Genomic DNA, 14,075 nt, shown 5'->3' with positions numbered 1-14,075 from the left:
AATAAGGAGACCAGGGGTCAGATAGTACAGATGACCTCTAGAAGCAGAAAAGCCAAGAAAGTAGATTCCTCCTAGAGCGTTCAGAAAGTAATCGAGCCCAGTTGATACCTTAACTTTAACCCAGTGAGATCATTGTCATACTTCTGGCTTGCAGAGCTTTGAGATAATAAATGTGTGTTGCTTTATAACACTACATTTGTGGTAATTTGTTATTGCAACAACAACTAACAAAAGGTGATAGGAAACTGTTTACAAAACTTTGATTAAGAACAAAAGACCATACACAGAGTCTGTTAATATTTGATTCCAATGACAAAAACAAATTGTAAAATAGCTTTTCTGTGGAAGTTTCAGTTCTATTAGGAGGATTTTCCAATGAATTAGTAAGATGTGAGGGCATAAATTACACCATATTCACACAGGTGATGTAACATTTTGACCTTGATTAGTGTGCAATGTAGTTTGGATTTTTTCACCGCTGACTTTTTCTTCTAGCTAGCCTAAATTATGGAAAGATTTCAATTGGCTTTAGGATATTCGGGGCATTAACTGATGTTTCTGCTTCTTTTATAGCAGACAATGGGGCCAGGAACCATGTAGAAATGACCCTGACCTGAGAGACAGAAGCTAAGTAGGGGCGAGAAAGCACTGGGTGAGTTTGAGTCTACATTATAGACAGGAACTGCAGAAACAAGCCATTCCATCTGGCAGATTTCAGTGACGCCGGGGTAATGTTCAAGATCTTTATAGGCAGGAATAATTGAAACCACATCTATCTTCAGGAGAATTTCCACAATAAAAAGAACTCAGCTGGTACTGAGGTGGGAGAATTGAAATCCTAAAAATTGGTGTCACTTCCTTCTTTGCTTAAATGCCCAATAAATAAAAGACTTCTAAATATAGTCAAATAAGGATAAAATAAAGAGAACCTAAGCAAACCACATGTACATTATATAAGCCATTCTGCAACACCTGGCCATAATGTCATCAGACACAAGCTCCTTGAGGGCAGAGACTTTATTTCTTCCCTACTTTATACTCTGTGCCTGGCAGTAGACACTTAATATGAGCATATTGAATATATGAAAAGCCTTCCAGTTGCATCATGACTTTAGATATCAGGATGTCCTGTTTGGCTTGGAGCCATCCTAAGAGGACATTATCCTAAATGTCCTCAGCTGAAGAGCAGCCAGTTCCAGAACAGTTCTTCCTTTTGCCTGATAGTGCATGCCAGTCACTTAAAATGAACAGCAATTCCTGCAGCTGTTATAAAGACACACACCAATGACTGCTTATCTCCAAGGGAAGCCCGGACATTAGATGTCTAATATCAGCTGCTTAAATAACAAGCTAGTGATATTGGATGAATCTTTTAGTGCCACACAGTTCTGTCTCCTTCCCAAACTGAGAGAGCAATAACTTCTTTCCCCCTCAGGCCTTTGTACCAGCTGTTCTCTCTGCTTGGAATGCTCTCCCCGAGAATTTGCCAGCCTGGCTCCTCCTTACCATTCCTGGCTTAGCTGGAATGCCACCTACTGAAAGAGACTACCCAATCTGGAGCAGCACCTCAGTCACTCTTAATCATCTCAACTCGTTTTTTGTTTGTTTGTTTGCTGGTTTGTTTGTTTGTTTTGAGATAAAATTTTGCTCTGTTGTCCAGGCTGGAGTGCAGTGGTGCAATCTCAGCTCACTGCAACCTCTGCCTCCTGGGTTTAAGCGATTCTCCGGCCTCAGCCTCTGAGTAGCTAGGACTGCAGGCAAGCACCACCACAACTGGCTAATTTCAGTATTTTTAGTAGATGTGGTGTTTCGCCATGTCGGCCAGACTGGTCTTGAACTCCTGACCTCAGGTGATCCACCGCCTCGGCCTCCTAAAGTGCTGGGATTATAGGTGTGAGCCACCACGCCTGGCCTCACCTCGTTTTATCACCAGCTTGTATTCTCTTACTTCTTTGGTTTGGTTTTTGCTTTTGCTTTTGTTTTTGTTATCTGTCTTCCCACTAAAATTTAGTTCTTTTCCTCCTTCTTCACCTCTGTATACCTGGCTCCTAGAACACAGTATATGTTCACAGTATATGTTTAATAAATATTGATGAATAAATAAATAAAACATGTCAAAGGTAAGTTCATGGGACCTATTCAATAAACAATGTTGGCCGGGAGCGGTGGCTCAAGCCTGTAATCCCAGCACTTTGGGAGGCCGAGGCGGGTAGATCACGAGGTCAAGAGATCAAGACCATTCTGGTCAACGTGGTGAAACCCCATTTCTACTAAAAATACAGAAAGTTAGCTGGGCATGGTGGCACATGCCTGTAATCCCAGCTACTCAGGAGGCTGAGGCAGGAGAATTGCCTGAACCCAGGAGGCGGAGGTAACACTCCAGCCTGGGTAACAAGAGCGTAACTCCGTCTCAAATAAATAAATAAATAAATAAATAAACAATGTTACAATAACTGAGCAAGACTTGGCACTGTAGCTCCAGTAGGCAGAGAGCAGGAGACGAATTAGTTACTCCTTTCCCCCTTCCCCCCAACAACTCCTACGTGTACTCTGTCATCCCTTACTGGAGCACCACACACCACATCTGGCATTCTCTGGATTGCTGGAGAGTTCCACCACACAGACCTAGAGGCCCCCCAAGAAAGAAACAATGCTTTATTCAGTTCCATGTCTCAAACCCCTGGCATATGACAGGCACCAGCAGGGCACTCATTAAATGTTTGGTTGAAGGAATGAAATTGTTGAGATGTATAGTCAACAAAACTGAGCTTAAGTACCATCTTTGCTATGTAATAGATGACTTGGGCAAATCTTATCCTCTCTGAGCCTCAGTTTCCTTGTCTGCCTCAGTTAATAAATATCAAATGAGACAACAATTTAGAATCTCTTATTATAAGGTCAATTTTCAAAAAAACATTGGTTTAGGAAAAAGGGCTATTCATTTTGGTGAAGCTTACTCTTTTGAATGAAAAACATGACAAGCAACATTTTAAAGACTAAGAGCAAGAAATATAATTTATGATCCCATAAATAGCAAGACACATATTTCAGTGTCCTAATAAGGAAAATATGGTAAGAGCAATAAAGATAAAACCTTGTTGTTTTTCAAAGCTGCAGGAGGAAATAATAATTAAATAACACTGTGATTTTTCTTTTAATGCAATTTTTAGATGCATAAAGAAATGACTAAAGGTTGCTAGGATTTGTCACCAAAAGTACTCTAATTTCTCCTTAAGGTTTAGAAATACATATAAAATCTCCCTCATTTTTTTCCTAAACAAAGATTAATGTCATGATTATGGACTATTTCACAAACTTTCACAGTGTAATGATCCCATCTTGTGGCCTTATATAATATTGCCACTTTTAAAGTGAAATATTACTTGTTAACGGTAGGTTTAAATGATATCTTATATTCAACAAATAACTTTTGAGTACTTACTGCATGCCAAGTATTACACTGCTGACTGTTGGAGATACAATGATAGAAAATGAAAAAAAAAAAATCACAAGGTCCCTGCTCTAAAATCATAAATCTAAAGGTGACAGACTTTTGGACAAAGATATTATAGAATAGTTAAGTGCAATTATACAAGGGTATAAACTTCAGTTACTACACAAGAGTTAAGTGTTCCCAGAAGTCAGAATGAAACTGCTATATCCCCACTTCCAGCAATAACTCTGAGCACTAAAGAAATCCCGTCTCATTAGAGCCTGGGTTAAATATTAATTTCCAGGCTGCCGTTTTATGAGAAAGTGTTACACATTTTCTTAACCTACTGAACCCACAGAATCCTGAGTACACCTAGTTCTCATCTAAATCTCCCATTCTCAAAACACATCAAGGATAAAAATATTTTTAAATAGCTTCTTATGTGTGTTCCCTATTGGTAAGCAGGTTTTCTATTTCCCTCGGCCCACTCAAATCATAGCTTTAAGAAAATGGAAAGGCAAACATCTTTTAAGGAAGTGAAGGAAATGAAAGAAATTTTCATCAGGCAGGAAAAGAAAGAGAAAGCCATTCTTTCCAACCTGATGGTTTTAGGGGAGAAAATTAGGGTTAGAAGTAAGGAATATTAGCAGTGAGATCTGCGTCCCAATCTCCTGGCTTCAAGGCTTTGTGGGCTAAGGTGGTTGTAACAAGTTGGAAAGAGCATTCCCTATCTGAAGCTATTAGAGGACAGCATTCTACAGAGTGGCCTCTAACCAACAAGTGGCCACATGTAGAATAGGGAAGGCAGTGGAAAGGCATGGTCAGCCAGAGAGATAGAGTGCTGCCCTTTTATTCCTGTGTAACAGAGATGCTGAGATGAGAACCCATGGCCAATTGTGGGAGCTGCCATAGCAGGGGCAAAGCTATTGCTGATATTGCAGGGTGAACATTCTTGGCCAAAGGCAAATGGAGGATGTAAAAGAGACTCAAAAGGGCTCACAACTGTCAAGGGCTAAAAAACGGCCAAGTTAGCAGGAAGGGGAAATCTGAATCATGTCTTGTCCAAGCTGAGAAAGAAGAAAGCATAAGTTTACCCAGCAGAGAGGTGAGCAGTGGACCCTAGCAGAAAGCAAGAATTAGAACAGATCAAACATTCTTCAGTAGACAGCAGACAATCTACACCCAAGTATGCCATGTAGGTTACAACCATATACACCGATGCCTGCATGTCTCTATGCCTTACATACAGACTACCGCCTTCACTTGCTTTACAACTCATGCCTCACATACCGCATTCAGCAAAAGAAAGGTTCTTCCTAAGAAACTATCCTTCTTAAAAGTCATAAAAGAAGGAAAATGCTAATTTTTTCAAAATATATGCCCCTAATAATGTTTATATAACCATGATTGAAAATTAGATTTCATGGCAAAAGCAAATTTTAAAATAATATTTAAGGCAATGGAGAGAAAACAGATTTTAAGCTTGACATAAGTTCTTTGGAAAGAGCTCTGTGGTAGAAGTATGCAAGGTGAGCCAAAATTTTCTTCCCCTTCTCCCCCTCTTTATTCATTTAATTTTTTCAACAGATATTTTAGAGAACCTACTTTACACCAGATGCTTAGAAGATAATGAGTACAAATATAATCTAAGAGAGAAGGGAATCTTTTCTTCCTGCAAAGTTTTCAGATCTGAAGATTAATTTGTTTTTTTTTGATATACCATCTCATTCTGTCTCACAGGCTGGAGTTCAGTGGCAAGATCACAGCTCACTGCAGCCTCATCCTCTCAAGGTTCAGGTGATCCTCCTGCCTCAGCCCACTGAATAGCTGGGACTATAGGCACATACCACTAGGCCCTACTAGTTTTTGTGTTTTTAATATAGACAGGGTTTCACCATGTTGTGCCCAGGCTGGTCTCCAACTCCTGGACTCAAGAGATCCACCCCTCTTGGCCTCCCAAAGTGCTGGGATTACAGGTGTAAGCCACCCTGCTCAGCCTAAATGAATTCTATAGCAATCCATTCAACAAATATCTGCTGAGTATTAACTACGTACCACACACTGTGCTAGGCACTAGACAGGAACAGTTGTACCAGAAATTAATATAAGAAATAGAACATGTTGCAGAAGGTTTAGATCAACTAATCTGTCATATTCTGGAGCCAGGTAGATCAACCAAGAACATAAGAAGAACCTAAGAATGTTGTTAGTTCCTTCAGATCACTCAGTCATAAAGTTGCTCTTCTGAAATTAAAGAATTACTATCAATTCACCAGTTAAGAGACTGCATGTCAAGCGTCAACATTACAGTTTTCTTTACAGATTCCTTTTAAATAAATAAAAATTCATTTCTTTACTGTTCTTCTACTCCTCATTTGTTCAATTGATTCACTAAATATGTATTAATTGATACCATATGCTGGTAAACTCTAGTAGATGCTTGAGATACAAGTATAAACAAGACCATTTGTCAGTTTCTACAGCATGTTTTTTCCATCAATCCTCTCATTCTAAAAGGCTCTGGAATTCTATACTTCTATCCATGTATCAAGCCCATTCACCTAATCACCTGCCTCAACCATTGCTATCCACTTCCAAGGTACCATGGTTTTCCATCATCGTAATGAACTCATGGCTTCTTTAACAGGCTTCCCTGAGTTAATGGAAAGGAAAGCAAGGAAGGAAACTCATGTTTCAGGATACTCTGCCTGTACCAAAGAGGGCTTTTGTTTTCTCCCTTATAATTTATCCTTCACCCTCCCTGCCCTAGAGTTTAAAGTAAAATTCTACCCTAGTCCCACAAGCTTTGAGTATTGAATAAACCCATTTCCCATTTGCCCTGAGAACACTTATCTCCAATCCTAATGTAACATCATACACATTTCTGTTACATTAGGATTAGAGACAAGTTCTGTTTAGAAATAACTCCATAAACAGTTTTTACATTTTATTTTCACATTGAAAATCACCCAGATTTGCTTCGGCCTCAAAGACCATGTTTATGTAAAATTAAATGAGCCCTAGCAGCGACCTGCACCTTTTTTTCTAAATGGGACATGGGTTAAAAGGAAGCTTTTGGAATTTAGGAACTCCTTTTCTCCTTGGGGTGACTAGCTTTTGCAAGTGAAAGCTTGGCCTTCAAGAATATGTCTTTCAGTGAACTATTAAATTCCAACCTTATCAGTCATCTCATATTCTGGTCTGTCTTTGCCTTCTTCCTAAATCAACTAATGGGAGAAGAACCCTCAGAAGACAAGAATGATTTCAGTAAAGAGTAATGGAGAACCTCCATTTAAAATCTCCCAACAGGATTCTTCTGCTTATATTTGAGTAATTACGTGGAAAATGTCAGTTACTCTCACCATGCTGCAAGTGTCTTTATGACAGGGACTCTGTCTGTCTGTTTTCCTCTCAGTGTGTTTCCAGTTAATGAAGACATGGTCCTTGCCCTGGCAGAGTTAGACTACCCAGACAGACAATTAAACAAACAATTACAATGCAATGTGTTTTGTTCTAAAATAAGAAACTGCAACATGCCTTAGGGGAACATTTCAGGGTGACAACCCAGACTTGAGAAACAGAGAAGGATCCCTGAAGGAATTAATAGATAAACTGGGACCTGAAGGGTAAAGAGAAGTTAGTCAAATAAAGGCCATTTGTGAAGGACTCTATAAATTACTCTCTGGAGTTTGGATTTTTTTTCCTAAAGGCAATAAAAAGCCATTGAAGAATATAAATAGGGGATTGGGACCTTTTAAAAGGTCACACTGTAGGATAGAAATTGAATACAGAAGAATGTGTGGAGGTGGGAAAGTCAGTTAGGAAATGTTGGTTGAATTCCAGGCAAGTCTAGAATTCCAGGGGGCCTGTCCCAGTAAGAATAGAGAGAGGCACGTGAGTTGGTGATAAAGTTGGGAAGGAACAAGAGGAATTTAGGACAGGAGCTACATTTCTGGCTTCAGCAATTGGGTGGTGCCATTGATCAATATATAAAAGAGGTATCGAAAGTTTTATGAGCAATTTCCAAATGCCACTTAGAACAGTTATACATAATGGCTCTAGGTTCATTTATTCATCAATAAATACTTAGATTGTGAAAAAGGTCATTTTTACAAATTTCTCCTTACTAGCAATAATCACTTTACCTTTTCAAGATTAGGAAAGAGTTAGGGACCATCGTCTCTATGCCTACCTTTTCATCTCACTTCAGCAGAGGCAAAAACTTTTTTTGTAAAGGGCCAGATAATAAATATGTTTGACTTTTAATATCATACAGTTGAGAGACTGTGTTAAAGAAACATCTCTTCCCAGGTCCACTAGGAGAGGGATTTCAAATGCAGGAATTTCCCGGCTCCATGCCTCCATCCAGAGACCAGAGAAGTTTCAAAGGTAAACATCTTTATCTGGTTTTCCTGCAGGTGGGCCAGGTAGGAAAAGCCAGGTGGGGCTCTTTTGTCCCAAATTCCCTCTGAAAACTCTAAGAGGAGGGGGCTCTGTAACTCAGGGTTTTAGACCAAGTAGCCAATCCAGTATCAGAGTCAAAGATCAATCACTCCAGAGGACGTTTGAAAGAACTCCTCTCATTGGATGAGAACATGAATGGGGAGGGAATAACTCAAGGGTTAAAACTTCAGCTGCTCCCTACCTGAACGGAAGCAATTTTCCCTCTGGGTTCCCCTCCCACAACAGCGTGGGAGCTGTCCTTTCTCTCTCAGTCTCTCTCTCTCTCTCTCCCCTTCCCCCTCAATCTCTCTCTCTGTCTCTCCCTCTCTCTGTCTCTCTCTGTCTCTCTCTCTCTCTCTCTGATAAATCACCCTTACACGAAACTCTTTGGGTCCATGATTTTATTCCAACGGTAAACTCACCGCACGTCCAGGGCCCCTTTCCCCATTCTTAGAGGTTAGAGAAGTCAAGAGCCTACGGTCTAATGGTTAGGATTGAGTGCTCTCACCGCAGTGGCCTGGGAGCCAGGCAGTCCCGTGGAAGTTTTACAGCCAGGAGATATCGAACTTCAGAGCAGTGAGTGATATTGGACCCCTTTCACTTGCTAATCTGTCCTTTCACTTCTTTTAAATTTGTTAGGGAAGTAAAAACCAGGCACCTGTTGGCCATCTAAGAGCAACTAGTGTGGCCAACAAACTAAAGACACGGGTATCAGGCTTTCTAGGAATGGAGTCTCCAACCACCCCTAGATCTTCAGAACTGGGGGTAGTGGCTAGCCCCGAACCAGCTTCCCTTTCTTACTATTCTTTCTCTAGGCCAAGTGTCAGCAGGAGGAAAGGGCAAGCAGTCCCAAACTCCCGGTTCAGTCCAGTTGGGTTGTGGCCTTGCCTAGACCTCCTAAGAAAAAGCTGCCTATGCAAGCCATGCCCAGCCTTTCAGACCCCAACCTCCTAGGTCCAGATATTCATGAGTCAAACTTCTTCCTGGCTCTTTCGTACACATGAGGCTATTACCCTTCTTGCTAGGACTTTGAGGCTCTTGGGGTGGCAGTCCAGGGACCCTTGCCCATGGTACCCTCGGGCTTATGCCTCTGAGGACCTCCTACAGTATAAATGCACAGAGCCAGTTCCCTTAGTCCACTGTGCTAGGTTATGTCCTAACAGAGCCAGAGTCTATTAGTGGGTATTGGAGGCTTTAGGACATTTTGTTTTTGTCACCTGCAATTTCCCCATCCAACTGAATGGTTCTAGAATTCGATGACATACAATTTGTCTTGCCTAGGATTGGCTCTTTGTACAGCAGAATTTCTCCATCTAGAATACCATAGTCAGACTTGGTCTGGGGCTCGATGGTTAATTACAGGCCCCACAACCCTAGGGCATATTCCTATGGTGAAAAGTGGGGTGGGGGAGAAGGCCCAGGTCCAGAGTGCATTGTTCTAGCCTTGGTCATGCAGCCAGCCCTTACCTTCTTTAAGATTGTTGGGCTTAGAGGCTCTGAAGGAGTTTATCCTCCTAGGGCAGTATTATGCTCAAGCCTATGTTAATTGAACTCTTACTAGGGAATATTGGCACCCATCACCCAAACTTCACTGGCCTAGTTCTTCAGGGATACACTAGTACAGGGTCACTAAGCCCAGCAGTCCTCATGTCCTTAAGGTGGCTAAAAAGGACATTAGACAGTGATGGTGTGCCCATGATGCCAGTAAGCATGATTAAACCTGGCACATGGAGGGGTGCCCAGAAGATGATCATGCATCTAGGGTGCCAGGAAAACTGCAAGGCGCTATAACTGGGGTACGCCCCAGGGCTAGCAGTTACAAGGAATAACCAGGGATGCAGGCATCCCTGTGTTCAATTTCAAATGGGTGCTACACTTCCCAAGGCAAAAATCACCCTTAAAGTGTATCCTGGATAACTGGAACCAATTTGACCTAAAATCTTTGAAGAAAAAGTGGCTCATTTTTTTCTCCCAAACAGCGTGGTCATGATACCTTCTGCTGAGTGGAGAAAGCTGGCCTCCAAAGGGAAGTATAAATTATAACACCCTTCTACAATTAGATCTTTTCTGTAAGAGAGAAGGTAAATGGATTGAGGTCCCCATGTGCAAGTTTTCTTTTCTTTAAGGGATAATCCTCAGCTATGTAAGGCTTGTAACCTATGCCCTACAGGCCCCTCCTCAGCAATACCCCCATATTCAGGACTCCCTGTGACTCCTTCCTCCACTGATGCTGACCAGGTCTCCTCAGCTCCTGTAACCCAAGAGGAGTCAGGAAAGGCCAAAATAGCCAAGGCACCTCAGGATACAAGGATGCCCCAATTCTACCCACTACAGGCAGTAGGAGAAGAATTTGACCCAACCAAAGCAAATCAAGGCAGACTTAGGACAATTTTCAGATGACCTGGACTGCATAGATGTTCTGCAGGGCCTGGGTCAGTCCTTTGAATTAGATTGGAAAGATACCATGTTATTGCCTAGTCAGACCCTAACCAGCAATGAGAGAGGCTGCTCTAGCAGTGGCTCAAGAGTTTGAGGAAACCTGGTACCTTAGTCAAGTGCATGACCAAATGACACCAGAGAAGGAGAGGTTTCCTACAGGTAGACAAGCAGTCCCTAGCATGGACCCTCACAGGGACCCTGACTCAGAACAGGGAGACTGGAGTCATAAGCACCTACTGACCTGCATACTTGAGGGATTAAGGTGAACTAGGAAATAGCCCATGAACTATGTAGTGTTATCCACCATAACTCAGAGAAAGGAAGAAAACCCAAAAGCCTTTCTTGAGCGATTATGGGAGGCCTTAAAAAAGTATACTCCCCTGTCACCAGACTCCATCAAGAGTCAATTAATACTAAAAGACAAATTTATTGCACAATCAGCAGCTGACATTAGGAAGAAGCTCCAGAAGCTGTCCCTGGGGCAAGAACAGAGTCTAGAATCCTTACTAAATCTAGCAACCTTGGTGTTCTATAATAGAGACCAGGAGGAACAGGCTGAAAGGGACAGGAGGGATAAGAAAAAGGCTGCAGCCCTAGTCATGGCCTTCTGGCAAGCAGACCCAAGGGGCTCGGAAAAGGGAAAGGCTTGGGTTAGCTGCCAGTCTGGCAGAGTTTGCTACCACTGCAGCCTACTGGGACACTTTAAGAAAGATTGTCCCCAGAGGAATGAACCACCTCCTCATCCTTGCCCACTGTGCCAAGGGGATCACTGAAAGGCACACTGTCTCAGGGGATGAAGGTTCCCAGGACCTGAGATGTCCAACCAGATGACCCAACAGCAGGACTGAGGGTGCCGGGGCAAGTGCTAGAACAAGCCATCACCATCACTGAGCTCTGGGTAAAGACCATAGAGGGCCAGAAGGTTGATCTCCTCCTGGGCACTGATGCGGCCTTCTCAGTTTTGCTTTCCTGTCCTGGACGGTTGTCCTCTAAGTCTATAATTATATGAGGAGTCCTAGGACGAGCAGCCTCCTGATATTTCTCCCATCACCTAAGCTGTAACTGGGGAGATGTGCTCTTCTCCCATGTCTTCCTCATCATGCCAGAAAGTCCCACTCCCTTACTAGAGCGGGACCTGTTAGCCAGAGCAGGAGCCATTAGCTCTATGAACGTCAGGGAGGAAATCCCTCTCTGCTGCCCATTATTTGAAGGAGGGATTAATCCTGAGGTTTGGGCAATGGAGGGAACAATTTGGGCTAGCAAAGAATGCCTGACCAATTCAAATAAGGCTGAAGGATCCCACCTCTCTTCCTTACCAAAGACAGTACCCTGTAAAGACCAGAAGCCAAAAAGGGGCTACAGGACATTGTAAAGAACGTAAAACCTCAGGGTCTAGTGAGGTCCTGTAACAGCCCTTGTAAGACCCCAAATTAGGAGTACAGAAACCTAATGGATAGTGGGGGATAGTGCAGGGTCTCAGGCTTATTAATGAAGCTGTGATCCCTTTATACCCAGCTGTACCAACCTGTACACCTTGCTCTCTCAAATACCAGGAGAGGCACAGTGGTTTACAGTCATGGACCTTAAGGATGGCTTTTTCTGTGTTCCATTACATCCTAACTCCCAGTTTCTGTTTGCCTTTGAAGATTCTTTAGAAAAGAATTCTCAGCTCACCTGGACAGTGTTACCCCAGGGCTTTTGAGACAGCCCCTACCTGTTCAGCCAGGCTCTAGCTCAGGACCTTAGTAATTTTTCACATGGTTCTTCAATATCTGGATGACTTACTTTTAACTGCTAACTCAGAAACCCAGTGTCAGCAGGTCACCCAGTACCTCCTAAACTTTCTAACCACCTGTGGATATAAGGTTTCCAAATCAAAAGCCAAACTTTGTAGGCAAGAGGTAAAATACCTAGGGCTTGTCTTGTCTAAGGGCACTCAGGCCCTTGATGGAGAATGTCTCCAACCCATACTGACCTTCCTCCATTCAAGAATCTTAAAACAGTTGCGGGGATTCTTAGAAATAACTGGTTTCTGCCAATTGTGGATTCCCAGATAAGGCAAAATAGCCAAACGCATGTACACTCTGCTTAAGGAAACCCAAAAAAGCTAACATCCATCTAATGCAATGGGACCTTACAGCTGAGGCAGCCTTTCAGACCCTAAAGCAGGCACTACTGCAGATTCCAGCTCTAAGACTTCCTACAGGAAACAACTTCTCCCTATATGTGATGGAAAAGTCAGGAGTGACACTGAAGGTTCTCACCCAGACTTGGGGGGACCACACCACAACTAGTGGCATACCTAAGTAACAAAATTGATGTAGTAGCAGAAAGCTGGCCACACTGCTTGTGAGTCATAGCCATGGTGGCCATATTGGTCTTAGAAGCTGTTAAAATAGTGCAGAGGACAGATCTAACTGTATGGACCTCACATGATGTAGCTGAAATTCTTGCCTCTAAAGGAGGCTTATGGCTCTCTGAGAACCAGTTACTCAAGTATCAGGCCTAATGCTCAAAGATCCTGTTCTTCAGCTGAGCATATGTGCAGCCCTCAATCCAGCTACTTTTCTTCCTGAGGAAGGGGCAAACAGAAAACATGACTGTCAGCAGGTTATAGCCCAGAACTACACGGCTCAAGAAGATCTCTTAGAAACTCCTCTAGCCAATCCTGACCTTAACGTATACACTGACAGAAGTTCATTTATGAAAAATGGAGTTCAAAAGGCAGGATATGCAGTAGTCAGTGATCAAACAGTGCTCGAAAGTAATTCCCTTCCTCCTGGAACTAGCGTCCAGCTGGCAGAACTGATAGCCCTCATTCAAGCTCTCAAATTAGGAAAAGGAAAGAGAGTAAACATATACACAGATTCTAAATACGCTTACCTGGTTCTGCATGCCCATGCTGCCCTATGGGAGGAAAGAGAGTTCCTAACCTCAGCAGAAACTCCCATTACATATCATAAAGAAATTTTAGACTTATTACAAGCTGTCCAAGAACCAAAAGAGATATCAGTCTTATACTGTCAGGGTCACCAGACAGGAGATGAGAAGGTATCAAAGGGGAATCGCTGAGCTGACCTAGAGGCAAAAAGGGCAGCTAGACAAGAATTTATAGAAGGACCTTTAATATGGAAAAACCCACTCCAGAGAACAAGACCTCAATACTCATCATAAGAGGTAGAGTGGGCAATGTCCCAGGGATATAATCTTCTCCCTTCAGGATGGCTAGCCACTAAGGAGGGAAAAGTACTCCTACCTGCTGCTAGCCAGTGGAAAGTATTTAAGACCCTATGTCAAACATTCAATATGGGTATAGAAAATACATATGGCTAAATCTATATTTACAGAAAAAGATCTCTTCAAAGCTGTCCAACAAATAGTCAAAGGATGTGAAATATGCCAGAAAAATAATCCTTTGGCACATCACAAAGTTCCTCCTGGGGAACAGCAAACTGGTCATTACCCAGGTGAGGACTGGCAAATGAACTTTACCCATATGCCTAAGTCTTGGGGATATTAATATCTGCTAATATGTGTAGATACCTATACAAACTGGGTTGAGGCTTTCCCCTGTAGAACAGAAAAAGCCAAAGAGGTAATAAGAGTTCTGATTAATGAAATAATCCCTAGATTTGGACTCCTTCACTATCTTCAAAGTGATAATGGCCCTGCCTTTGAAAAATCCTTGGATAGTGACCAAATAAATTTTCAAAGTATTAGAAATACAATATCATCCCCACTGTGCTTGCAGGCTCAGTCC

Source organism: Saimiri boliviensis, chromosome 3, assembly GCF_048565385.1.
Source record: "Saimiri boliviensis isolate mSaiBol1 chromosome 3, mSaiBol1.pri, whole genome shotgun sequence".
Taxonomy (NCBI): Eukaryota; Metazoa; Chordata; class Mammalia; order Primates; family Cebidae; genus Saimiri; species Saimiri boliviensis.
This window is presented reverse-complemented; position numbering follows the sequence as displayed.